General features: G+C 47.2%; 1 protein-coding gene across 1 annotated transcript in view; it reads left to right on the forward strand.

The window, feature by feature from the left end:
- Positions 1 to 6,001: 6,001 nt before the first annotated feature.
- trpv4 (transient receptor potential cation channel subfamily V member 4) overlaps positions 6,002 to 12,078 on the forward strand; it is a 61,197-nt gene continuing 55,120 nt past the window's right edge. Inside the window, exon 1 of the mRNA XM_033043776.1 lies at positions 6,002 to 6,387. The gene's annotated coding sequence lies outside the window, so the exon portion shown is untranslated. The remainder of the gene's footprint in view (positions 6,388 to 12,078) is intronic.

A 12,078-nucleotide genomic window follows, 5' to 3' on the forward strand; every position in this document is an offset into this window, starting at 1 on the left:
AAAGACGTGCGGGTTTGTAGGTTAATTGGCCTCTGTAAATTGTCCCTAATGTTTCATGGAATGGATCTTCTTCTAATCGAGTCCACATCACAAGATTACAAGTTGTTCAGCCTGAGCTGGACACACTTCTCATCATCTGCATACAATGGTGTCTGTCTTGTCGTTTCTTGTGCTTCTTGTGCGTGGTGGTGGAAAGATTGGTGGAAACAGGGGCCGCGACGTGACCCCCAGGGGGGTGGATGAGAAAGGTGGAACAATGTAGAACCAGTGTGAGCAGGTGATCGACGGCTGGCATGAATTCATGGGCCTATTCACTGGAGTTTAGAAGGATGAGGGGATATCTTTTTTAGAAACATATAAAATTATAAAAGGACTGGACAAGCTAGATGCAGGAAAAATGTTCCCAATGTTGGGCGAGTCCTGAACCAGGGGCCACAGTCTTAGAACAAAGGGGAGGTCATTTAAGACTGAAATGAGAAAAAACGTTTTCACCCAGAGAGTTGTGAATTTATGGAATTCCCTGCCACAGAGGGCAGTGGAGGCCAAGTCACTGGATGGATTTAAGAGAGAGTTAGATAGATCTCTAGAGGCTGGTGGAGTCAAGGGATATGGGGAGAAGGCAGGCACGGGTTAATGATAGGGGACGATCAGCCATGATCACAATGAATGGCGGTGCTGGCTTAAAGGGCCGAATGGCCTCCTCCTGCACCTATTTTCTATGTTTCTATGAGAGGTCTAGATAACCAATCAATCAAAATGTATTGGGGGTAGACAGCATCTACGGAGCGAAGGAAATAGGCGACATTTCGGGACGAGACCTTCTTCTTCCTTTGCTCCATAGATGGTGCCTCACCCGCTGAGTTTCTCCAGCATTTTTGTCTACCTTTGATGTTCCAGCATCTGCAGTTCCTTCTTAATCAAAATGGATTGGTCACTGTGCAAAAAACAAAGTGTTGGAGGAACTCGGTGAGTCAGGCAGCATTCGTGAAGGGAATGCGCAGAAGACATTTCAAGTTAGGACCCTTTTTCAGACTCATTCGCTGTACTATTTCTCACTGCAGGATTTTATTTTATGAAACTCACCAATGGATTGATAGAAAGAGAATAAACGACACACTTGTGCTAATGATGTTAGTTTGTGTTACTGTTCCATCAAATAGAGTATGTGAAGGAACTCAACAGGTCAGACAGCATCTGTGGAGGGACCCGTCTTCAAATTCATTTTCACCTCAGTCTGAAGAAGGGTCCCAACCTGAAATGTCACCTGTCCACTCTCTCCACAGATGCTGCCTGACAGGCAGAGTTACTCCAGCACTTTGTGTTTTGTCTACGATTCCAGCAACTGCAGTTCCTTGCGTTATTGAGTCAAAGGACATGGAAGCCAATGCAGAAGTAATATATGAGAAAGAAACGCAAAGATATTTAACGTTAAGAGCAATTAGTTCTATGGAGTTGTGTGAGAATGGAAGTCATTGGATAGCAGCAAAAAAGGGCTAGAATTTGCACTGTGGGCCAAACGGCCTTCTGCTCTGCTGTATCTTTCATTTATTCTATCATTATCCTTGATTCCAATCATTAATCTCAGACCATGTATTAGGAATGAAAATTAAAGACTGCGGAAAGATAATGATTTGGATGTACAGTAATTTAAGACATCTACAAGCGCAGATTAATGAAAGCTTTAAAACCAGAGACCGTGGTAGAACAGTTATCCTTCCTGATTTCCTGCCGTGGCACTTATATTTAGCACATGAGAAAAGCCTGCAAGAGACATAACATTTACTTCGCTTGGTTTAATTTTCAGAACAAATCAAGAACGAATTCCTGAGCCAGTGAAGTAGTTAATGACTCCGAGAGGTAATGAATCACTTAAAGCATCTCGACACTTCTCAATATCTGTTTTCTAATATTACCCACACCAGGGCGATCATTGATATTGGTATCGGTTTATTATTGTCGTGTATAACGCAATGCGGTGCTAAGCTTTGTAGTCTACCCACATCATTCCATACATGAGTACAATCCAGCCATTAACAATTAGGAACCACTCTGCCTGAGGTCGTCTTGTTGCCGGCCTCGATTTGCCCTCATTTCCTTTTCGCTTCCAGTTTTTTTCCCCTGGCTCTTCCCTACTGCAACCAGTCTGAAGAAGGGTCCCGACCTGAAACATCACTTACCCATTTTCCCCAGAGATGCTGCCTGACCCGCCGAGTTACTCCAGTATTTCGTGTCTATCTTTGGCATAAATCAGCATCTGCAGTTCCTTTTTATTACATTATGTCACAATTGCAACAGGTCGTGCCAAGAGAAAGAAAAACAGAGTGCAGAATATAGTGTTGCAGTGTTGTTGCATTAATTACAGAGAAAAAATGCAATGCCCAAAATGAGGTAGGTTGGAAGATTGGAAATGGGGCAGTAGTGGAGTTGCTGCCTCACAGCGACAGAGATCCGGGTTCGATCCTGACTACGGACGCTGTCCATACGGAATCTGTACATTTTCCCTATAACTGTGTGGGTTTTCCTTGGCTGCTCTGGTTCCCCCCCACACTCCAAAGACGTACAGGTTTGTAGGTTAATTGGCTTCGGAAAATATTGTAAGTTGTCCGTAGTGTGTGGGATAGTGCTAGTGTACGGGGGATTGTTAATCGGTTCAGACTCGGTGGGCCATAGGGCCTGTTTCCGTGCAGTATCTCTAAACTACACAAAACTACACTCTAGCTCCTGGGAGGACCATTCATCCGTCTGATAATAGCAGGAACGAAGCTATTCCTGAATCTGGTGGTACAAATGTGTGATGCTTCTGCCTGACGGGGGCGAGAACAGAGAAAATGATCAGGGTGAAAACCATCCTTGATTATGTTGGCAGCTTTCCCAAAGGCAGCTCTCGCATTCCAAGTTGAGACCTGACCTTCTGTGCTATCTGGGTGGAATTTGCACTTACGATCTTTGACCATTTTCTAAACTTCAAAAATTAACTTTATTCAGAATTTTAAATAGAATACAAAACTGTGGGGAAACACCTTCATACATTCTCAGTGCCCAGGCATTCAATAATGTCAGACTTAGTAATATTCGCCCCACTCTTTACAGAAAACTAAAAAGTCGATGAGGTTGGAGGAGGTGCAGGTTTCTTCAACGGATTGAATCCAGTTTGCCAAAGAGTCTCGAACAAAAGGCAGATGCGAGAGGTTGCAGATGCTGGAATCTGGAGCAAGATACAAACTGTACTCAGTGGGTCAAGCAGTTTCTGTGGATGCAGAATAATAGTCCATGTTTTGGGTCGAGAGTCCCTGATTTTAAGGATTTACGGTGGCGCAGTGGTAGAGTTACTGCCTTACAGCGCTTGCAGAGCCGGAGACTTGGATTTGATCCCAACTACGGACGCTATCTGGATGGAGTTTGTACGTTCAACCCGTGACCTGCTCAGGTTTTTCCAAGATCTTCCGTTACCTCCCACACTCCAAAGACGTGTGTAGGTAAATTAGCTTGAATAAATGTAAACATTGTCCCTGGCTTGTGTAGGGTAGTGTTAACGTGCGGGGATCCCTGGTTGGTGTGGACTGGGGTGGGCCGAAGGACCTGTTTCTGCACTGTATCTCGAAACTAAACTAAACTAAACACCCCTGCCACCCATGTCTGGGTTTTGCTCGAGACCATTTGTGCACCTTCTCCAACCTCATCTGCTTCATAGATTAGATTGTAGACACAAAAAGCTGGAGTAACTCAGCGGGACAGGCAGCATCTCTGGAGAGAAGGAATGGGTGGCGTTACGGATTGAGACCCTAATTTTAACCTAGTTTTATTTAGCCCAGCATCTGCAGTTCCTTCCTATACTTTTTTACTATAATCTAGAGATATAGCATGGAAACAGGCCCTTCAGCCCAAACAGGCCGACCAGCGATCCCCGCACACTAACACTATCCTACACACAATTTACAATCTTTACCAACGCCAATTACCCTACAAACCCGCACGTCTTTGGAGTGTGTGTGGAAGCCGGAGACTACCCACACAGGTCACAGGGAGAATGTACAAACTCCGTGCAGACAGCACCCGCAGTCAGGATCGAACCTGGGTCTCCGACGCTGTATGGCAGCAATGCTAACACTGGGACACAGTGCCGTCCTAACCTGTATCTGTTGTTGTCGGTGTGGGCTGCTATGCATCAGCGAGACCAAGCGCAAACTGGGCAAACGTTTCGCTGGACACGTACGCTCAGTCCGCCTTGGCCTACGCCATCTCCCGGTTGCCAAACACTTTAACCCCCCCCCCCCCCCTTCCCCATTCACACACTGACCTTTCTGCCCTAGGCCTCCTCCACTGCCAGAGTGAGCCCACATGCATATTGGAGGAACAGCACCTCATATTTTGCTTGGGCGGCTTACAACACAACGTGGATTTCTCTAACATGAAGAAATGTGTTTCCTCTTTCCCCCCACCCAAGGCGACCTACTAGTTCCACTATTCGCAACCATGTATCCCATTATTGTCACCACTTCCCCAGCCAACAATGGGCTATTATGGGCTCCACCCTTCCTTGGTCATCTGTCACCGGCCATGAATTGTTCTGGTCTTCTCCTACCTCCAGTTCCCTCCCCTCCTCTACTCTCAGTCTGAAGAGTACATGGATGGGACAAGTTTGGAGGGTTTTGGACCAAACGCGGGCAGGTGGGACTAGTGTAGCTGGCAGGGCTGGGCAAGTTGGGCCGAAGGGCCTGTTTCCACACTGTATAACTCTATGACCCGAAACGTCACCCATCCTTTTCCTCCAGGGATGCTGCTTGTCCCGCTGAGTTACTCCAGTGCTTTGTGGCCTGTCTTCGGGATAGAGTCATAGTGATACAGTGTGGAAACATGCCCTTCGGCCCAACTCACCCACACCGGCCAACAATGTCCCAACTACCCTAGTCCCACTTGCCAGCGTTTGGTCCATAATCCTCCAAACCTGTCCTATCCATGTACCTGTCCAACTGTTTCTTAAATGATGGGATAGTCCCAGCCTCAACTACCTCCTCTGGCAGCTTGTTCCAGACACCCACCACCCTCTGTGTGGAAAAGTTACCCCTCGGATACAAGGTTAATTCCCGGGATGGCGGGACTGTCATATGCTGAGAGAATGGAGCAGCTGGGCTTGTACTCTCTGGAGTTTAGAAGGATGAGAGGAGATCTCTTTGAAACATATAAGATTGTTAAGGGCTTGGACACGCTAGAGGCAGGAAACATGTTCCCGATGTTGGGAGAGTCCAGAACCAGGGGCCACAGTTTAGGAATAAGGAGCAAGCCATTTAGAACGGAGACGAGGAAACACTTTTTCTCACAGAGAGTGGTGAGTCTGTGGCATTCTCTGCCTCAGAGGGCGGTGGAGGCAGGTTCTCTGGATGCTTTCAAGGGAGAGCTAGATAGGGCTCTTAAAAATAGCGGAGTCAGGGGATATGGGGAGAAGGCAGGAACGGTGTACTGGTTTGGGGTGATCACATTGAATGGCGGTGTTGGCTCGAAGGGCCGAATGGCCTACTCCTGTACCTATTGTCTATTGTCACCCACACCGGCCAACAATGTCCCAGCTACCCTAGTCCCACTTCCCTGCGCTTGGTCCATAACCCTCCAAACCTGTCCTATCCATGTACCTGTCCAACTGTTTCTTAAACGATGGGATAGTCCCAGCCTCAACTACCTACTCTGGCAGCTTGCTCCATACACCCACCAATGTGTGGAAAAGCTACCCCTCGGATTCCTATTAAATCTTTTCCCCTTCGCCTTGAACCTATGTCCTCTGGCCCTCGATTCCCCTACTCTGGGTAAAGGACTCTGTATGTGCCTCTACCGGATCTATACCTCTCTCGTGATTTTGTGTATTCATAAACTAAGCAGCATTTGCAGCAAAGACCTTATAGCAGAGCCTCCGCTATAGGATGGATCTTTGATTTGCAGTTCCTTCCTGAAACTTCAGTGGGAAGGGGAGGGGACGAGAGGGCACAGGCGAGACGGAGCCAGCAAATCAGGCTCAATCCTTGCAAAGGTCTCGCTGGCTGTGACGCTCGGCAGATTCATGTGCAGGGCAGTAGATCTCGCTTTGTAACCAACTCCAGGAGGTGCGATCGGGAAAAGTCTGCAGAGAAGCCAAAACAACAACAAAAAAAGGGGTGATTCGAATCAGCTTTTGGAAGCGAGCGGCGCACGGTGGGGACAACTTGCCCACAGTTAAGGAGGACAAAGAAAATCATCGGAGATGTTTTGAATTGAAATCCAATGGGTCTTCAAGCCGGTGGATACTATCGTCTGGATCTGCCTTGAGCGAGAGGGAGTCGAGATAGTTTCAAGTCAAGGTTCCCCTCCCGTCCCGCCGGCTCCAGGGAGACAGACCACTGGATCTACACCCCCTCTCAGGTTGGTTTGGAGCTCAACAATCTCCTCCACTTTTTTTTAAAATATCGACTTTACTCCGAAAATACCCTCCAAGTGCGTTACTGCTCCTGAGATGCGATCTCTCTACATCATCTCCCGTTTGTTTCCCCCCTGACTCTCAGTCTGAAGAACGGTCTCGACCTGAAACTCATTTTCTCCAGAGATGCTGCCTGACCCGCTGAGTTACTCCAGCACTTTGTCTTTTGAAAAAAACAGCATCTGCATTTCCTTATATCTCCACTTTTTTTAATATGGTTATCCTTGTATCTCTATCGTTCCTCTCACTAGTTGCTTCTCTCTGTTCCTCGTCTCTCTTCCTTCATCATTTCAAAACCGTTCGGCCCATCCTATCCATGTCTTCCAACGAGGGGCACATTGAGATATTTCCCTCTTTTGTTTGTTTTTTTGAAAGGTTGTATGTATCTGAAGATGTGTCCAGACCCGAAATGTCACTTGGTCCATTCCCTCCACAGATGCTGCCTGACCCGCTGAGTTACTCCAACACTGTGCTTGGCTCAAGATGCCAGCATCTGTAGTTTCTTCTGTTGCCTGCCCGAATGGTTTCTCCATGAAACTTTTTGTTCCAACTGTCTCAAGATTTCTCTGCACCCTTTGCTCCCCCCTGGTGTTTGAGATTCCCGCCTTCCCTCCCACCCTCCCACGTCCCTCACCTCTCCGGAGGCTTCTCTCTGTAGCTTCTATCGTCAAGGCAGCGTTCATATTGTAGGAGACACAAGTCTAGTTTGAAGGTGGTCCCGAAACTTCACCAACTCGTGTCCGCCGGAGATGCTGTCTGGCCCGCTGAGTTACTCCTGCACTTTGTGGGGGAGTTTTTTCGAACCAGATCTGAAGTTCCTTGTGTCTACCAACTTAATATTTGTTGAGGAGACACAAGAAACTGCAGGTGCCGGAATCTTGAGAGAAATACAAAGTGCTGGAGGAACTCAACGGATCAGTCAGCGGCCGGGGAGGGAATGGGCAGGTGACGTTTCATGTTGGGATCCTTCCTCAGTCTGTGCGTCTCAAAAATGACATATGTCCAGGGCCTCTGATGAGGCTACGTCTTAGAGTCACAGTGATCAGAACTAGTCCTTGGTTCTACTGTGTTCACCATCAGGTACCTGTCTATTTTAATCCCAATTACAGCATTTGATCTGTAGACATCTGTTACAAGAGTCACGAGTGTTTAATTGTCATAGGTGCCAGCAACCTAAATGAAATTCTTACGCTAATACCATAATATTTAAACAACAATTGGACAGGTACATGGATAGGATAGGCTTGGGATATGGGCCAAGCGTGGGCGGGTGGGGCTAAGTATAGATGGGGCATGTTGGTCGGCCTGGGGAAGTTGGGCCGAAGGACCTGTTTCCATACTGTGTGACTCCACTAGCTGCAGCCACATTGGCCCATTAAGTTAACGACACTACAAATAAATATGCAATAGCCAATAAAACTGTTATTTGCACTTTATCATTTTATTTATTCATGTGTGTATATATTTATATCATAGTATATGGACACATTGATCTGTTTTGTAGTAAATGCCTACTATGTTCTGTGTGCTGAAGCAAAGCAAGAATTTCATTGTCCTATCAGGGACATATGACAATAAACTCACTTGAACTTGAAAACAATAAATTAATAATCGGTAATACGAGAAAACCAAACCATAATAGTGCAGAACCAAAGTTGGTAGTGCAAAGTCCACAGTGGAGCATTGGACATAAAGCACTGGAGTAGCTCAGCAAGTCTGACCACATCTCTGGAGAACATGGTTAGGTTGGGTGGAACATGAGGGGTGGCTCAGTGGTGCAGCGGTAGAGTTGCTGCCTTACAGCGCCAGAGACCCGGGTTCGATCCTGACTACGGATGCTGTCTGTACGGAGTTTGTACGTTCTCCCTGCGACCGTGTGGGTTTTCTCCGCGTGCTCTGGTTTCCTCCCACATTGCGAAGATGTACAGGTTTGTAGGTTAATTGGCTTCGGTAAAAATTGTAAATTGTTCCTAGTGTGTTGGATAACGTTAGTGATGGGGTGATCGCTGGTCGGCGCGGACTCGGTGGGTCGAAGGGCCGGTCTCCATATTGTATCACTAAAGGTGACGTTTTGGGCCTAGACCTGGGTCTGAAGAATGCTCTCGATCTGAAACGTCACCTATCCATGTTCTCCAGAGATGCTGCCTGACCTACTGAGTACAGTCTGAAGAAGGCTTTCGGCCCGAAACGTTGCCGAGTTCCTTCGCTCCATAGATGCTGCTGCACCCGCTGAGTTTCTCCAGCACTTTTGTCTACCTACTGAGTTATTCCATTTTGTTGGGTCTATTAGTTAGATGAATGTGTGTAGCATAACAAATATATTCGTTGAAAAACCTTTTAAACTACGCCATTTATAATATGTAATCATCCAATATATTTCTCAAGGTGGTTTTGACTGAATTTAGCAGAGAAGCAAGGCAGGTGTGTGAAGCTGTAGGAAGGAACTGCAGATGCTGGTTTAAACCAAAGATAGATACAAAATGCTGGAGTAACTCAGCAGGACAGGCAGCATCTCTGGACAGAAGGAATGGGTGACATTCGAGGTTGAGACCCTTCTTCAATCGGGAGAGGGAGATATAGAGATAAGGAAATGTTTCCTTACGGGTAAGGAAATGATAAGCAAAGGAAATTTCAGTCTGAAGAAGGGTTTCGGCCCGAAACGTTGCCTATTTCCTTCGCTCCATAGATGCTGCTGCACCCGCTGAGTTTCTCCAGCATTTTTGTGTACCTTCAATTTTTCCAGCATCTGCAGTTCCTTCTTAAACTCTTATACACAGTACTTGCCTTGCAAGTCTTTAAATTTTCCTCGTCTCACCTTAAAGCTGCCCTCTCCAGTGTATAATATTTCCACCCCAGTCTTTGATTCTCCAACATAAACAATCCATGTTGTCTAACCTCTCGTTTTATACTTGATCTCTTGACTAATGAAGGTCAGCATGCCATAGGCCTTCTTTACTGCACTATTTATCGAGTTGCCACTTTCACGGTGCTAGAGGCCCCAAGTTCCCTTTGCCCATTAATGTTCCTTAGGATTGTGCCATTTACGTAGAAACATAGAAAATAGGTGCAGGAGTAGGCCATTCGGCCCTTCGAGCCTGCACCGCCATTCAATATGATCATGGCTGATCATCCAACTCAGTATCCTGGACCTGCCTTCTCTCCATACCCCCTGATCCCTTTAGCCAGGGGAAACATAGACAATAGGTGCAGGAGTAGTCCATTTGGCCCTTCGAGCCAGCACTGCCATTCAATATGATCATGGATGATCATCCAGAATCAGTACCCCGTTCCTGCCTTCTCCCCATATCCCTTGATTCTGTTAGCCCTAAGAGCTCTATCTACCAGTGTACAGTATTTACAGTATACCCTTGCTCTTGACCTTTCAAAATGCATCACCTCACATTTGTCCAGATTAAACTCCATCTGCCATGTCTCTGCCCAATTTCTAACTGACCTCAATCCTGCTGGATCCCTTGACAACCTTCCTCACTATCCACTCCTCCACCAATTTCCATGTAGCCTACTAATCAGACCACCCACATTTTCGTCCAATTCAATGACAAAGGTAGACAAAAATGCTGGAGAAACTCAACGGGTGCAGCAGCATCTATGGAGCAAAGGAAATAGGCAACGTTTCGGGCCGAAACGCTTCTTCAGACTGATGGGGGGTGGCGGGGAGAAGAAAGGAAAAAGGGGGAGGAGGAGGAGCCCGAGGGCTGAGGAAGGGGAGGAAGAGAATGACAAAGGCCTCTGTACTGATCCCTGTGGAACACCTCCAGAGACGCTGCCTGACCCGCTGAGTTACTCCAGCATTTTGTATCTCACTTCGATTTTGTAATCCAGCATCTGCAGTTCCTTCCTGTACACTAGTCACAGACCTCCAGTCAAAAATAAAAATAAGACCAGAAGAGTTAGGAATAGAATTAAGGGCCTGCCCCACTTTCATGACCTAATTCACGACCTCTGCCGAGTTTGCCCTTGACTCGTACTCGCAGCATGGTCGTCACGAGGTCGTAGGTAAGTCGTAGCAGGTCGTGATGTTAGTCGTAGGTACTCGTGGCATCAAGTAGGTCGGGGCGTTTTTCTAGCCTGATGAAAAATGTCCACGAGTAAAAAAGGTTGCAAATTAGGTCATGAAAGTGGGACAGACCCTTTAGGCTAGGTACACAAAATTGCTGGGGAAACTCAGCGGGTGCAGCAGCATCTATGGAGCGAAGGAAATAGGCGACGTTTCGGCCCGAAACGTCGCCTATTTCCTTCGCTCCATAGATGCTGCTGCACCCGCTGAGTTTCCCCAGCAATTTTGTGTACCTTCGATATTCCAGCATCTGCAGTTCCCTTTTGAACACAGACCCTTTAGGCTGTTCGACGCAATGAAATTGCTCGTCCATTCGATCATGGCTGATCTATTTTCCCCTCTCCATCCCATTCTCCTGACTTCTTCCCGTAACCTTTGACGCCCTTAATAATCAAGAACCTCTCAATCTTGGCATTAAAAATACCCAAGGTTTTGGCTTCCACAGCAGTCTGTGGCAATGAATTCCTCAGATTCACCACCCTCTGGTTAAAGAAATCCCTCCGCAGACTGCATTCTTAATCAATGCTCACGAGGTTTAAGCATAAATGTGGTGGATTTATTGTCTTTCTGCTGAATGGTTAGCACGCAACAAAAAATGTTTCACTGTACCTCAGTACACGAGACAAGATGCAAGATGCGAGATACATTTATTTGTCACATGTGCCAGTTGGCATCAACTGAAACTGAAACTGAACTGATACAAGATCATGGCTCCATCCATCGACTTTCGCTATAAATAGGGGCCAGGTTGTAGAGGACCCGTCTATAAGAAAACCACTGCGATGAGATTCACGAGCGAAGCTCTGTTTGTACGCGAGAGCATCAAAGGATTAGTGGCAAGGCCTGAGAGACACGTTGGTTTCAGCTGTGTATACCCATGACAGGGCTGGAATCTGCATGATAGGTCTCACACTGTGGTGCCTTTGTCAAAGACAACACACACTTCTATCCAGATGAGCATCTCTGAGAGTGTGCTTGGACATAACAGGGTCAGTGTTTGTGAATACATCCAAGGTCCTTTCAACTTCCTTAGGAGACGTTTCAGGTCGGAACCCTTCTTCAGATTCTTCAGAACAACTTAACTTTGCTCAGAACTGGTGGCCGAACACCTCCGCTCAGTCTGCAATAACCTACCTGAACTCCCGGTGGCTCAGCACTTCAACTCCCCCTCCCATTCCCAATCCGACCTCTCTGTCCTGGGTCTCCTCCATTGCCAGAGTGATCAACAGCGGAAATTGGAGGAACAGCACCTCATATTCCGTCTGGGGACCTTGCGTCCGGATGGCATTAACATTGAATTCTCCCAATTTTGCTAGCCCTTGCTGTCTCCTCCCCTTCCTTAACCCTCTAGCTGTCTCCTCCCACCCTCCCATCCGCCCGCCTTCGGGCTCCTCCTCCTCCTCCTCCCCTTTTCCTTCCTTCTCCCCCCCACCCCCCATCAGTCTGAAGAAGGGTTTTGGCCCGAAACGTCGCCTGAATACACAGTTTAGTTTAGTTTAAAGATACAGCGCGGAAACAGGCCCAACGGGTCAGCGCCGACCAGCGACCCCCGCACACT

The sequence above is a fragment of the Amblyraja radiata genome, chromosome 25 (assembly GCF_010909765.2).
Source record: "Amblyraja radiata isolate CabotCenter1 chromosome 25, sAmbRad1.1.pri, whole genome shotgun sequence".
Classification (NCBI taxonomy): Eukaryota; Metazoa; Chordata; class Chondrichthyes; order Rajiformes; family Rajidae; genus Amblyraja; species Amblyraja radiata.